Genomic DNA, 16612 nt, shown 5'->3' on the forward strand with positions numbered 1-16612 from the left:
GATCATCCAACCCAACCATCACCCAACAATAACAGCAATGTATAGCACTCACACAAACATGCCAAACTGCTGCCAACCCAAGTACACCAACCCACAAACAAACCGTCGCAAGGCTTATGGACCTGATGGGATCCCTCCTCTTGTTCTCCGAAACTGTGCCTCTGTGCTTGCACCTTGCCTAGTCAAACTCTTTCAGCTTTGTCTGTCAACATCTACCTTTCCTTCTTGCTGGAAGTTTGCCTACATTCAACCTGTACCTAAAAAGGGTGACCGTTCTAATCCCTCAAACTACCGTCCTATTGCTTTAATTTCCTGCCTATCTAAAGTTTTTAATCTATCCTCAATAGGAAGATTCTTAAACATCTATCACTTCACAACCTTTTATCTGATCGCCAGTATGGTTTCCATCAAGGCCGCTCTACTGGTGATCTGGCTTTCCTTACTGAGTCTTGGTCATCCTCTTTTAGAGATTTGGGTGAAACTTTTGCTGTTGCCTTGGACATATCAAAAGCTTTTGATAGAGTCTGGCACAAAGCTTTGATTTCCAAACTACCCTCCTACGGCTTCTATTCTTCTCTCTGTAACTTCATCTCAAGTTTCCTTTCTGACCATTCTATTGCTGCTGTGGTAGACGGTCACTGTTCTTCTCCTAAATCTATTAACAGTGGTGTTCCTCAGGGTTCTGTCCTGGCACCTACTCTCTTCTTATTATTCATTAATGATCTTCTAAACCAAACTTCTTGTCCTATCCACTCCAACGCTGATGATACCACCCTGCACTTTTCCATGTCTTTTCATAGATGTCCAACCCTTCAGGAGGAAACATTTCAAGCAGGGAAGCCATAGAACGCTTGACTTCTGATCTTTCTAAAATTTCTGACTGGGGCAGAGCAAACTTGGTATTGTTCAATGCCTCAAAAACTCAATTCCTCCATCTATCAACTCAACACAACTTTCCAGACAACTATCCACTCTTCTTCAATGACACTCAACTGTCCCTCTCTTCTACACTGAACATCCTCGGTCTATCCTTTACTTATAATCTGAACGGGAAACTTCACATCTCATCTCTAGCTAAAACAGCTTCTATGAAGTTAGGCATTCTGAGACATCTATGCCAGTTTTTCTCACCCCCCCAGCTGCTAACTCTGTACAAGGGCCTTATCTGTCCATGTACGGAGTATGCTTCACATGTCTGGGGGGGTTCCACTCATACTGCTCTTCTAGACAGGGTGGAATCAAAAGCTTTTCGTCTCATCAACTCCTCTGCTCTAACTGACTGTTTTCAGCCTCTCTCTCACCGCTGCAATGTTGCATCTCTAGCCATCTTCTACCGTTATTTTCATGCTAACTGCTCTTCTGATCTTGCTAACTGCATGCCTCCCCTCCTCCCGCGGCCTCACTGCACAAGACTTTCTTCTTTCTCTCACCCCTATTCTGTCCACCTCTTTAATGCAAGAGTTAACCAGTATTCTCAATCATTCATCCCTTTCTCTGGTAAACTCGGGAACTCCCTGCCTGCTTCTGTATTTCCACCTTCCTATGACTTGAATTCCTTCAAGAGGGAGGTTTCAAGACACTTATTCATCAATTTTTGACTACTGCTTTGACCCTTTTATGGGACTGGCATTTCAGTGGGCATTTTTTTTTATTGGATATTTGTTGCCCTTGGCCAGTGTCCTTCCTACATTAAAAAAATAAAAAAAATAAAAAATTACTGTTTGCATGGCCGACCAACCAACACCTGCTGGTGCCCACTCCACCTGCCAACACTTGATTGTTGACGGAGATGGGCTCATATGAACCGTGCCGTTGCCTCTGCCTGGCTGCCACTTTATCAGCAGGCAGTATTGCCAAATATACAAGTGCACCTAAACCCTCATCTGGGTATTTCCTCAACCCATACCTTGATTTAGCATGCATTTTATGAAATATAATGGCCAATTTTTATGCAATAAAGTGGGATTTCCCGCTTTGTAAAAATAATTAATTGCCAATAAAAAAAACTGCAAAAAAGTGAACTTGTGATAACTGAACAACAATAAACGGGGGGTTCACTGTGTATATATATATATATATATATATATATATATATATATATATATATATATATATATATATATATATATATATATATATATATATATATATATATATACAGTATTGGTGGATAAAGCTGATGCCTTCCATTGAAACATACACAAAAATTGGTGCCAACTCCTTAGGCTGCAACACTCATATACTAAGACATAGGTTCATATGGTAGTGTCTAGCAATGCTAACACTCCCAGGCTATGCTTGTGGTGCATTCAGATAGGTGACTCAGCTACCCAGGTCACCCAGTTCTCAACTGAATGTTCTCTTTGCATGGCACAGGTCGCCTGCTCGGTTGACTCAGATTATCCAAAGCAAAGAGATGGTGCACTCTGTGCTCTGATGACATCACAACAAAAAATGGCTGCCCAACTATACTTGTATTGGTGTTATACTCACTCATTTATTGCAGATGACTACAATACTGTCCACATACATACAATGACGTGCACTAATAAGTAAAGCGAGTCTTAAATATATAAAAGAATGAAAATAAAGGAAATGGGATAGGTAATGAGTGATATTAGTAAGGGATCTTCACCAAGAACCTCATCACCAAGGACAGTAAGTGCTCTGTAATACAAATCACAAAATGGATAAGCATCAGCTACATGTTTACTGCTACAGAGTTGGGTACAATGTGACCATTTCCATGGCAACGTTAATGATTTGTTCCTGGAAGGTGCCCAAAACCGTTCAGTTGGCGACTCTGGTTACCCAGGCCCTGAGAGTTGTGGTAATAAATGCAGCCCTAGGAGTGTGAGAGATCTCAGCAGCCCGCAGACAGCAACAAGGGGAGGAGATATGTATGGATGCCCCAGAAATCTTTGGACCCTACTTTGTTCCTTCTTCATTTTTCACGTTCAATTTTTCCAATATTCAACGTCAGATCTACTACCACAAAGATAGAACAAACCCAAATCTTTACCCTAAGGCAGGAAAATATGAAGACTAAAGACATTTGTAGCCAAGTAGAACAATCAAAGAGAATTGTGTTGCATGTCCTTACTGCTAGCCAAGATCTGCTGCCACTTGGTGCAGTACCGCCTCCCAAACCTCACCCAGGGAAGGCAGGGAAGACTTCAGCCAAGACCGATGCATTTATCAAGTGTGCAAACCCATTCATCACAAGCACAGAAATAAGAGAAATGTATCCAGAACTCCTGAAAGATGTTGCAGCTCGTACCATACATGAATGGCTGCTGTTCCTGTTGCTCAAGACTAGGACTTCTCAGCCATTAGTCTTTACTTCAATACTGCATCATTGGCTGCTTTAGTGCTACTGTTCCTGTAACTTCAAGATTTGGGACTTCGCAGCTGTCAGACTTTGCTTCAATACTGCATCATCAACTGCTTCAGTGCTGCTGTTCCTGTCCCTTGAGGACTTAAGACTTCTCAGCCATGTCTTAATTCACATCTGCTGCAAATTATGATGTTTCTACTGACTGTGCGCCTTGTTCCTGATACATCGTCCACACTCATCATTCACCACATCTCCTGTCTCCTGTCCATGTAGTCTTTCTGCTTGTGGCTTCCACTTTATATCTGCCACAGCCAACCACACTCGACAAAGATTATATTATCATTGGCACAGTCAAGCATTTCCTTGCTCAGTTTTCCAAGTGGATGAACACTACTATTGTCATTGTTTATGTTATTGTCATGTGACTTACACATGTAAGCACACTTTACATATTTATAAACATTTCATGTTTGTGTTTTACTCAGAAGGTATACACACATACCTTTATTTTTTAATCTGTGACCTGCATGTCACCCAGAGTGCCTTGCACCACCCATATTTTTATGTTTTGTTTGTTACGAGGGTGCAGTTTACATTGTGTGGCCATCCATATGGTAGTGCTGTTATTTATTCATGTATAAACACGCTTCTCATCCCCCTCATGTTTTGGCAGGATCTTGTGTGGCATCTCCCACACACCTTGTCTCCTAAGTCGCAGTCAAATCTTGGGCAGTCTCGGGCCTAGGCTCAGGTGGTTGGTGCTCTCTGTACCTCCACAGTTTTCGTTAATATACAGCAGCTTTGTACAAATGTATTTCCCTGGAGAACCTTACACCACAACTCACAACAAGAATAACTAGAAAGTTAAAAACTAGTATAAGCCAACACCACCACTCAACCATCACAAGCTACCACCAGCCCTCCACAAGCACAAGCCACCACCATCCCTCCACAAGTGCCCTACCATCCCAAGCCAACATCAACCCTCCACCACCACAACACAGCACAAACCTCCAAAGCATAAACAGCACGAGCAATTCAAGATGCAAGACAGTGCAAGCCAACAGGATTTGGGAAGTACCCTAACAACAATGATGGCAACCCAAAATGAGGTATTGCAGGTGCTAAAACAATTAGTTGACAGTAATTGTGCTTTAACAAAAGAACTTAAAAGAAATTAATTATATTTTTAGGAAATATTATGCATCTGAAAAAAAATTAACTATGCACAGGAAACATTTTGGATGTAAAAAAAATTAATGACTACATTTTCTGGAAAATATATTGTGTAGAATAAAATTACAGTTCCTTTTTTATCATTAGTTATTATTATTATTATTATTATTATTATTACTATCATCATTATTATTATTATTATTATTCTTACCTTCTGTACTTGATCTTTGTCACTAAGGTAGGCATCCTAAAAAAAAAGTAGACTAATGAATATGCTATCTGAATTTTATATTTATTATTTTTATGACAGGGACATCAGCCAAGGCTAAGACAAAGGTTAAAAAAAGCCCACAATTTGCTGTTCCCCCAAAAAATTGAGACAGGAAAAGCCAAGGTTAGTCTAAGGCCCAATTTTTTTAACATGGTGTTTGTATTTACTACTAATAATGCAGCAATTTTGGATTTTTAAACACTGTTCAGGTTAGGTCGACCAAACCCCAAGAAATTGTATTGGAAATATTGGTGTGAACTATCCCTCCCAAGCAGCAAACCCTAATATTTACCAGTTCTATACAACCAGAAGTTATGTTGAAAGTATTAAAATATACCAAAATGTTGCTATGTGGAAAAAAAAAATTATTTACATTCTCTAAATTAATATAATTCAGCATTTGAAATGCCACATTCGGGTGCATTTGGGAGATTGAGTTTGTAGCCTGAGTTATGGTTTGTTTACTGGCCAGTGTCCAGTGTGACCTGACAAGTCCCAGTATCATTTTACTCTTTCATGAGTCTCAACATGGCTTTTCTTACCCTCTTCAGATAGTGCTTCTCATTCTGAATAATTTGAACTCCATATATATCTCCCACATTTTTTTTATAATGCTAACAGCAATTTTTTAAGTTTAGTTAGATTAAGTTAGGTTTAGTTTCGTTAGGTTAGATTAGGTTAGTTTGGTTAGGTTAGATTAGTTTGCTTAGGTTAGTTTCATTAGGTTGGGTTAGGTGATGGGGTGTGATAGCCGATTGGTAGCTATGGGCAAGCTGCAGCAGGTGTCCCATGGGTATGTCATGTGAATTGTGGACATCCTTTTCAAGCTTAGCTCAAACTCGTGTTTGAGAGGTTATTTTTGACTGATATTGCTTCTAGACAGCCAGCTGGTGGCCACAGGCAAGTGGAGGCTGGTGTCGCATGGGCATGTCATGCAAATTGTGGACATCCTTTTTAGCTTGGCTCAAAGTCATGTTTGGGAGGTTATTTTTAACTACATTGCTTCTAGAGCAAGCACAATTATCATTCATTAGTATGAGGATAAAGAAAATAACAGCAATACTGTTATAACTCCCATTTATCAAGCATGAGAAAACATTCGACTCATCTCCTGGACAGCAATTTCACTGGCCTCAGCATAGGTGCATGCACTTTCAATATTCAAACTACTGTAGGTGGATTTCATGTTTCTTTTAGTTCTGTACACAAAGAAATAACTCACATCTCCACATATATGTTCAGTGAGAAATGCTCACTATTAACTATATTACAAGCCAAATTATGTCCAACCTCTGCCTCTGATCGCTCCAAACACCACCATACAATCACAAATTTCTTCACTATTATATGTTGTATGATAATTCTGAGGGCATATATATGGATAGATCACCTCTTTCTTTAGCTATAGCTGGAAGAAAATGCATAACTCAATCTACTAAATGAGAAATAACAAAATTCAGTAACTTTTCCTTGTCACTGAGGGAACAAGAGCTGCCAACCAGTGATGGTGAGCTTAGTATTTACCAACCCAATGTTGGGGCTTGCATCCAGTGTTTAACGAATGCAACTGTGGGGTTAATAAAACCAAATACGACTGTGGGGCTTGCTACTTCGTAATTACTAATACGTCACTTAAAAAAGCAAATCTAAGTGTTTTGTTGCGCCTCTTTTGAAACTGTCAAAGGCAAAAGGAAATATAGAAGCAGAAAAAGCTCCAGCGTTTACCAGTGAAAGGGATGTAAGAGTGAAGATATTGATTAACTCTTGCATTAAAAAGGTGGACATAGTAAGGATGAGAGTAAGTAGAAAGTCTCTAGCAGCAAAGCCACAGGAGGGGAGAGGCATGCAGTTAGGAAGTTCAGAAGAATAATAATCATGAAAATTCTGATAAAAAATTGAAAGAAAAGCAACATGGCAATACACATTCCTCAAAGTTTAAGAAAACCAATTCTGAATAAGTGAATCCTGAGCTGCATTTCCATCATTTTGTTTATTTCCATTAATTCTTAATTCTATCACGTCTTCCTCTTCCAATCTTCCAGTGGAATCCTATGATTGATGCACCAATTGTGCATCAACATGCAAGCAGCAATTATTCTTACACATTTATTTTGGTTCATACTGTAAATGACCACCTGACTTGTGAAGGTATCTAAACTGTGACTCAAGTTAGCCAAAAATTTGTTTGATTACAGCCCTTGTTCTGAAATGACAGCTGTTGTAGTGATGCTTGGCAAGGATGGTGGGATTGGCCAAAGGGGTCATCAGGAAGGATTCTGATGGATAGCCTGTCACCTGAAATACAGGATGTTAAAATTTTTATCTTTTATTTATTTTTTTATTTTTCTTATATGACAACTTTCATGAAAAAATGTATAGCTCTTGTCTTGGTGTCAATGACATACAGTTATTGGTATTTATTATGTGTTTGGTATCACAGAAAATGTGTGGCTATCACAAAATTAGTGCCTACTGTCTAGTCTCTAGTGAATGGTTTTACCATGGCCATTTGTGAACTGCAGTATACATATTAGCACAATAGGTTTATTTTTCCTCTTTTATGCTTAAGAGGTAAAACTGTTGGAAATGACCGGCTCTGGCTTTGGAAGAAGTTCATTTTTACTGCTCAAAAAAATTATTTTTTTATATTTTTTGTGCAAACTGCTGAGACTTTCTTAACTAACATAACCAAACCTAATCTAATGTAACCCAATCTGATCTACTCTAACCAAACCTAACAAGACAAAACCTAACAAAACAAAACAAAACCTAACCTCATCTAAGCTGATTTAACCATACCAAACCAAATGCACAAATTTGCAAAATTTTCCTTGATATTTCCATACTTCCTTTTACCTCAGGAAACAGTAGTGATGAAAAATAGTAAGATTCAGGCTCAGTCATTTTCAACATTTAACTACTTAAGTCACATTAGAGTTGGTAGGATTAGAAGTTGAGTAAGTAAGTTGGCTACCTGAACAGGAATGCTGGTTACATGATATCATCAGGTTAGACATACTGTTTAGTGAATATCTGTAGAACATTATTAATTTACTTATATCAAAATGGTATTTGAATTTGGTAGAATCTTCTCTTTAATTGTATTAAGAATAATAACTGACAAAAAAAAGTGTCACGTATCCAAACATCGTTTATTTCAAAAACAGGCTTATGCTTACCTAAAGTATCTTGAGATTCACTAGCCTCAAATCTCTCTCTCAGAAAGCTATTGTTCCAGGTGAAGCTCTCAAGTGTGCCACCAGGGTACTTGAGTGATATGCTGGTGATGAGGTTATCACTGTTGCACACAACTTGCACATTCAAGGAGTGGTACCCTTTTCTGATGATGAACAAGTGTTCATCATCACTGGGTGCTTTGATGGGTATGTGGATTCCATCAGTGGCTCCTGTCACTTTTGGGAACCCACTGGTCCCGAAAAAATTCAGAATAGTTTTTATTTCACCTCAGGAGGGCATTTCTATTTCTTATTTTGCTTTTTCATAAAGTACATCCATCACTCGGCTAATAACTTTGATGACAGTTCCTTGTGTCACACCTGCAACATCACCAATCACATTTTGGAATGTTCCACTCACATAAAACCTTGATGCCTTCAGAATTTGAGTTGTAGTCCTAATGCCATGAGATCTTCTCATTATACGTCCAATGAATGGCTCTAGTTCCTCATACAGCTCCAATATCTCCTGCTGAGGGAATCTATAGTATCTTAAGAGTTCCTCATCACTATGGTCCAACAGATCTAAATGATATTTGGACCTGCATTCTCTTCTTAAAGCACGATGCTACACATAAGCAAGCAAGACAGCGTCCATTGTTGTTGTTGAGGAGAAACTACTGTTCTTTGTGAGCTATGAAAGCCCCAACCCTGTCATAGCTACAAATGTTCCATAGATCTTACCTGCAAACCATTACGCTTTTGAAAATTATTAGTGCCAAAATGTTCTTAGCCCACAAACATTATCGTAGTAGCATTCGAGAACACGACTCCTGAATACTCAAGCTGCCTTGTTTCTTACCTCAGTCAATGCATTCCTCTCGGCAGTGCACACAAAATGCAATGCTCTAGTTGCATATTGCTGTCACTGTCACTGTACAACTTGTTTACATATGTCATGGCTCTTGACCTTAATCTTACAGGAGGCTCAAGATTCCTCCCAAGCCAGGCCTTTGCATTGGCACTTCTGTAGAGAAAAAAAAGAACAACAAACAGAAAATGGCATACAGAGTTATACAGCATCTATCACACCACTAGTTCCTACATCTAGCATGCCACATTTTCTCCAGGAAGTCTTTCACAGCCTCAATCATCGTTTTATTCATCTCCCCACACAGTCCCAACAGCAATGCCATCCATTCCCTTCCAGTCTTCACACTAGCATGTACCAGTTCCCTCAGCACCACTTGCATCATCTCATTTCGGTCTCTAGCATACTTCACACACTCCAACACTACATGCTCCACCATCTCAGCCTCTCCCATGTCACACACCTGGCACACTTTGCTGTGGGACTCAGACCATCTGTAACTCCTTACATTCACATCCATTAATTGTGCCCTTGCTCGGAAGAGATCAGCACCCAGGCTTCCCTCATGCCACTTTTCATACACTTTACATACCACTCCAAAGTACTCTTTTGTTCCATCTTATTTCCATTCACTGAATCCCACATGCTTCACCACTCTGTCTATCTCACTTTTCCACTTTCTTACATCACATTCTAAACGCTCTCCATTTCTGACAATCATACTCCAGTCACTCTCAACATGCCTCCCCTCAAACCACTGGAAAGCCCAACTAGTTTCCAAGCCACTCTTAACTACCATCTTAACACACTTCTTCCCCCACCTGCTACTCCTAACATTCCACAGAAACACCCTTCTGACTAATCTCGCATCATCCATTCGCTCTAATCTAGCTTTGTACCTGAAGGTTGCTTTTGCATGACTTTCTTTAAAAGTACTCCATCCCATGTCCCCTCTCAAGGCCTCTATTGCTGCATACCTTGGTGCAGTAAGTGCCATCCTTGTTACTCTATTCTGTCCTACTTTTAACTTCTCTAATTCATTTTCTTTCCACATGGTCACATCCATACCATACATAAAGCTCGGAACAGCCAAACTCTTCCAAACTTCTCGCAGCATGTCATAATTACTTGCTCTCATCCTTGCTGTACTTCCTAGACAACCCATCCACTGGTTCACCATGCTTATCTTTTCATTCTTTGCCTTTACACAGCCATTCAGACTCATCCACATTCCCAGGTACTTGTATTCATCTGTGTGTTGCAACACATTTCCTCCCAGTCTCCACACTGAATTTCTCTCATCCTCTGACCTATTCACAATCACTGCCTTGCTTTTCTCTCTGCTAAATCTCACACCAAAGTCCCTTCCATACCCATCTACATCAAACAAACTTTGAAGTTCATTTGCTGATTCACTCATAACCACTACATCATCTGCATAAAAAGCACACATATTCCCCACACTCACTCCCACATTCCTCTCATCCTGGCTGCTAACTCCTCTGTAGACAAGCCTTGCCTGACTCCTCTCACTGCTCACCCAGCCTGTTTCTATATCTCCTAGTCTGTATCTAGCTCTTGGGTCTACATACATACTTCAAACTATATTAACTATCTTTGCACTCACACCAGTCTTTTTTAAGACTTTACCTAGCATTTCTCTATTCACTCTATCATAAGCTTTCTCTGTGTCTAGAAAATCTAAGTACAGTTTACTATCATCCTTTTTCTTTCTCTCAATCATTTCATTCACCACAAACAAGTTATCTTCTGCTCTTCTGTCCACATGAAACCCATTCTGTTCACCTAACACTCCAGCTCTCTCAATCCACTTACATAATCTTTCATTCAACACTGCACTAAAAACTTCACCTACTGTGTTCACTAAAGCAATCGGCCTGTAATTTTTCAACTGTGGGGTTAATAAAACCAAATACGACTGTGGGGCTTGCTACTTCGTAATTACTAATACGTCACTTAAAAAAGCAAATCTAAGTGTCTTGTTGCGCCTCTTTTGAAACTGTATCCTCCCTTATGGAAGTCACCCTGCATTCATTCCACATTCTTGGCACTCTCTCCTCCTCCCACACCTGGTCATCCTATCAATCACAACTCCCCCTCCATTTTTGTACATCTCATAAGGTATCTCGTCTAGCCCTGCTGCCTTCCCATTCTTCCGCCTTTTCACACATTTTTCCACTTCCTCACTGCTGATTCTTTCATTCCACTCATCTGCATCTTTCCTCTCCAGTGTCACACAGACATGGGCATGATTATAACAATATTATTATGATGTGATTTTGATTACAGTCTGGAATACTTTTTTTGATTGTGATTAAATTATGATTACTTTAGTTTTGCTATTTTTAATTATGATTATTTTTTTCTTTTTGTGCATGACTAGGATTAGATTATGATTATAATCACATTTTGCTGTGATTATTTATAAAAAATAATGATTAGCAATGATCAAGTACAATGTCTACATAGGTAGCAAACTATTAGGTGCACTGTTCCACATTTGAGCACAGTAATATAACTGTTTAAATCACTTACTAACTATTGGTATTAAAAGCATACATTGTGTGTAAGAGGTTTTATTTGTTTTTGCTTTACAGTAGATAATATATTACTTCTATGAATTTATTTCAAATCATTATCACAAGCTTTCACAGCAATAATGAAAAGAAAGTATTTCTCTTTGAAAAATACAGAACTTGTTATACACATGATTTCTTATAGGCTAGATTATGTCTAATTTACTGTGTTAGTTCCCAGCAATAGAGAAAAGTCTCCCAATTGGAGCTGATGATGCTGGGATACACAGATATCAGAGAGCCAGTATAGTTAATTGAGGTAATGTTGACTGATTCTGTTCCCAGAAGAGAAGGGGATCATTGTCATCCTCTGTTCTTGGCTGACTCAGGTAGGATTCTACTTGTGATAAAGTTGATGTTAATGTACAGAAGGAAGAGCTTGTTGATGCTGATGGTGTCATGAATCTGAACAGCTTGCACTTTTCTGTAGGGGTCTCCTTATTTTCCTGAAGGGAACCCTATTCTTCAGTGGTAGTAGGCATAATTTCATCTACTTTAGACTTCAGGAGGAATTTCATGAACAAAACTTCTTCTGGTGAGCACCAGTCCATCTTAAAGTGTGGATCTAGGAGTGAAGCCAGCTGTAACATCTCCATGTCTTCATAGATCTTCAAGCTTTTCTCGACTGAGCTTTTGAGAGTAGTAATCATCTTTAACTTGTATGTCTAACAGTTGTTCAAGCTCAGCTTTCAGTCCACAAATGCATGGAATTACTTTGCTTGATGTTACATTCTCTCCCTGACACTCTTAGAGTTGCTACTTGAAATGGCGTCAAGATGTCTGTTATTTCCTAGATGAGGCTACTTGAAATGATGTCAAGATGTCTGTTATTTTCTAGATGAGATTAAGTTCATATTTGGTTAGCTTTACTGGACAGTTTAACTGATCAAGCTTGGCTGGATCAATATTCAGAAGGGAGCAAAGCATCTTGTTACTGCTGTTCCATCGGGTTACATTTTTGGCCTGAGGTCTGCATTCACCTTTGAGAATGTCAGATGCTAGAGCAGAATGACGAATGTGTGATACTAGACATGAGACTTTTACAATGACTCCTGATACAGGCCCTGCTTCCTTTCCACAAGCCAGCAGCATATGCATGTACAAACGTGTTGTTTGCCTTATGTAGCCAGCAGCATATTCTTGTACAAACGTGTTGGGTGATATAGTACTACAACACACACACACACACACACACAATGGTAGAGTTCCACAATTGGTACACATATTACAGTGATTACACAGACAACATGTTTCAAATGTAACCCTGTGGCTGTGCACTCCCACACCAGCCTGGCTGCAATTATTTTTACCAGTACTGTATTTCAAGTATGCTGAATCATGTATAGACTGTGTGCATTTGACTGATACTCATATATCATGGGAGACAAGCAAGTGAAAGCATGAGATGGTGCTAAGCTTTCAAAACATACTTGGACTTGAAAGCAAAGTGCTTCATGGAAATTACAAAGATATAATCACAATAATCAAATTTTAATCACTGATTATTATCAAGAACAATATGATTATGATTTGATTATGATTACACAAGTTATCTATTTTTTATCATGATTATGTAATCAGACCCATGGATTAAGATTTTTGATTAGTAATCATAATCATGCCCATGTCTGGCATCACACATCCTTCTCTCACATCAAGTACCTCACCTACACCTCCAATCTCTTCCCAGAACTCTTTTATTGCTCTTCTCATTTCTTCCTTATCTGTCACCATTGCTCCATTCACCTTCAGACTCTCCACATTCTTACTGTCAAGCATTCCCTCACCCCTCATTAATCTGTACCATTCTCAACCACCTTCAACACCTTTCTCTCTTAAGGACTGAATCACACTTCTCTCACACCTAACTTTAGCATTCATTATCTTTTGCTTTATCACTAGCTGCTGGCTCACATATGATGTCCATGCATTCTGGTACTCACTCTTGGCCTCCTCGCTCTCATGCCTCCTTTTTATCAACTGCTTGCACACCCTATTTAGTCTCTTTCTTTCCTTCCTAGCATCCCTAATCTTGTCACTCCACCATGGCTTACATCTACACTTCCTAACATTCACTCTTACATACCCTATCTAGCTGGCTGCTGCATTTCTCACATTCTCCACAAACCTATCATTCACTTCATCCACACCATTCAAAGTTTTCATCCTCCCAGTTTCTCTCACTCAAGTCTACCTGGAAATTCTCCCATCATACATCCCTCAGTCTCCACTTTCTCCTCTTAGCCTTGGCATTCATTCCATCGCTTCCATTCAATTTACATTCTAATACCAGCATGTTATGGTCCCAGACAACATCAGTCGTTCCATCCTCATGTATCCACATGCGGTCCACAATCTCATGTATTCTCCCATTCACTAGCATGCAGTCAATCGCTGACTCCTAGTTCCTAGCACACCAAGTTACTCGTCCTTCTGTCAGGGTCTCATTCAGGTTTTCTAGGTCCATCTCATTCACAAACTTATCAAGCATCTCACCATTCCTATTCATCTGTTCATCTAAAATACCTATGTATGCATTCATGTCTCCCATAACAGTCACTCTCTCTCCAGTATGATCTCTTGCAACCTTTTTCAATATACTGTATTTTCTGCTGTTCTCCCTAACTGCTCTCTCACCTTCCACTGTCATGTACACTACAACTACAACTTCCCTCTTAGGTCTACGGCACTCATTCCTACACTCCACTCGGGCAGCTAACACGTCCTCACTCTCTGCACTGTCTCCTACATCAAGCTCTTCTACTTTTAATTCCTACCAAGTCCAGATTCCACTCATTCAACTCCCTGCGTACATCTTCAAATTTGCTGATGCCCCATCCTCTCACATTCATACAACCGAGTTTCATACGTGACCTTGCCTGTCTGAGGTCTTCTCTTCCTTGCCCCGATGCACTCTTATCCCTCATTCGGGCAGAGCCCACGCACACAGTGGACCTTGCTCACATCCACTCACGCAGCCACCTGCACAACTTCTCGTTGCCGACTTCACTAAGGTGCACCCCGTCCAGCAGGAAGTCCATGCCCTCCCTCAGGGTAACGTCCAGGTCAACGAAGCTGATGCTGCCTTTCTTGCCCCTCAGCCAGTCTAGCTTCACTCTCAGCACTTCCTCCTGGATCTTGCAGTTCTCCTCTTGGCCCTCTTCTCACTCCCACCACGGCCAAACTCAGGTTCTTACCCTCAGTAGCTTTCACTGCCTCCACCACCTCAACCACTGTTTCTTATGCTCCAATCTTCTTCAGCAGGTCGTTACCGCCGCCCTTGATCACAAGCAGACCATTCTTAAACTTCTGGGTCTTTTCAGTCACCGTCTTCTTTATTTCGTTAATCTTGGCTCCCCTCAGACACTCCTGTGAGCTCCCGTTCATCTTGGTCTTGAGATGGGAACCTGCATTCTTGACCATGCTGTCCCCAGCAGTGCAGATTGAGGACTTCCTCTGAATCATTCTCTTCATTGTTGGCCCTCTTCGTGATTGCTGGTCTTTCTCCTTCGTTTACATGCCATTGTTTTCTAGGTCTCGCTGGGGTTCACAGCCTGTGTCCTCACCCTTGACGTCCTCCGTCTGCGTGTCCTTTCTGCTAGTCACTACCGCCGTCGTCTGTACTTCCTTGGCCACCACGTCCTGCTTCCTGGTCTTCAGCTTCTCTTTCGCCGCCTCCAGATATTCGTCACACAACAATGTTTTTGTGGCTCAGCATCTTGGTGGAGGCCTTGAGCCCCACACAGGCTGTGTGGAACCATAACACGCACACCTCACACTCCACGCCACTACAGCTGGTCGTCACACTCTCCTTACACACCTTGCACTCATCTACAGCCATCCTGATTCTTACTATTGGTAAAATCCGGGAAGTTACGTGGAAATGCAGGAGCGGAGTCACAAACGTCCCCTCACTCCACTCTCACCACAGATTGGCGCCCACCCGACTGCCTCACTCGACTCATCACAGCTTCCAGGCCACCCACATCCTTCCCTGCCACTCCTGTAATGCTATTTTTATCCGATTGCAAATCATGGAAAATAAACACTACACTTAATTATCTTCTATTTCTTCTTTTTATCTTTTTCTATTCTAGTTCTTTTTTTTTTTTAATCTTTTTACCCTATTTTGTAAACAGTGTCTGTGATAGGAAGTGATCAAGCAGTGTTGCTTAAGTATTCCAGTTACGTCAGAATTGCCTTAAAGTTACTCAGATTACTTCAGAATTACCGTAGATATCTCATTACCGCAGAATCACCTTCAAAGTGGTGAGATTACGCTGATCTGAGGCAATTACCTAAAAAAAAATAGAGCCCTGGATGGAAAACAAGGAAGGGTTCCTCGCCGCTCTGGCATGGACGCCACGTCTTTCATCATTTTGCAACATTTTTTTAACTTTGTCAAGGGATTCGTTGGTATTTTGTTAATGGAATATTTTCCAGTGTAAGAGATATGTAAATCCAACAAAAGTATTGTTACTTTTGTTGTTGTTGTAGTGTTACGAATTCATAGCAAATAGTTTTAATCTTACCCCAGGGATGGTTGCCACTTTTTTTGCATGATTTGCCACGTTTTTGTAACTTTGTCTAAAATTAATGAGTGTTTTGATATCATAATATTCCCTAGATGTGTATTTGACCAGTAATCGATATGTAAAAGAGAAAATCAACATAGTTTCACACAAACCTTAACATTTTATTTATTTATTTATTTTATTTATTTATTTATTATTATTTTTTTTACTTTTTATATATATTTTAATACTTTTAATTTCACCTTCTCTTAGGAATTTAATAGCATTTTTCCTTAAATATTTTTTCAGATATATATATATATATATATATATATATATATATATATATATATATATATATATATATATATATATATATATATATATATATATATATATATATATATCTCAACACAGTGTTAGACTACGTGCACAATACAGTGCTAGCGACCAGTGCTGATGGGCGCCGACCCGCTGTCGTGTTCATAGTTGTCCCAAGTAATATATAAGTAGTGGTGTGGGTTAAAGTTTAGAGGACATTGGTAGTGCTGTCACCCGTCGGCAACAAGTATATTCAAAGAAAACGTTTTCAGGAGTATCTCAGATACTTCCCCACTACTTTCCTCTCCCCCACCCCCACTGCCATCCACCCCAAAATCCCGACTTTTTT

General features: G+C 39.9%; 1 long non-coding RNA gene across 1 annotated transcript; it reads right to left on the reverse strand.

Moving 5' to 3' along the window:
• Positions 1-5844: 5844 nt before the first annotated feature.
• Positions 5845-15441, reverse strand: LOC135110205 (uncharacterized). Its single transcript, XR_010273153.1, has 3 exons — positions 15282-15441; positions 8823-8987; positions 5845-7079 (listed from the first exon to the last, which is right to left on the reverse strand). It is a non-coding gene; the product is annotated as an uncharacterized LOC135110205 (long non-coding RNA).
• Between the last annotated feature and the right edge of the window lie 1171 nt (positions 15442-16612).

Source organism: Scylla paramamosain, chromosome 20 (assembly GCF_035594125.1).
Source record: "Scylla paramamosain isolate STU-SP2022 chromosome 20, ASM3559412v1, whole genome shotgun sequence".
Classification (NCBI taxonomy): Eukaryota; Metazoa; Arthropoda; class Malacostraca; order Decapoda; family Portunidae; genus Scylla; species Scylla paramamosain.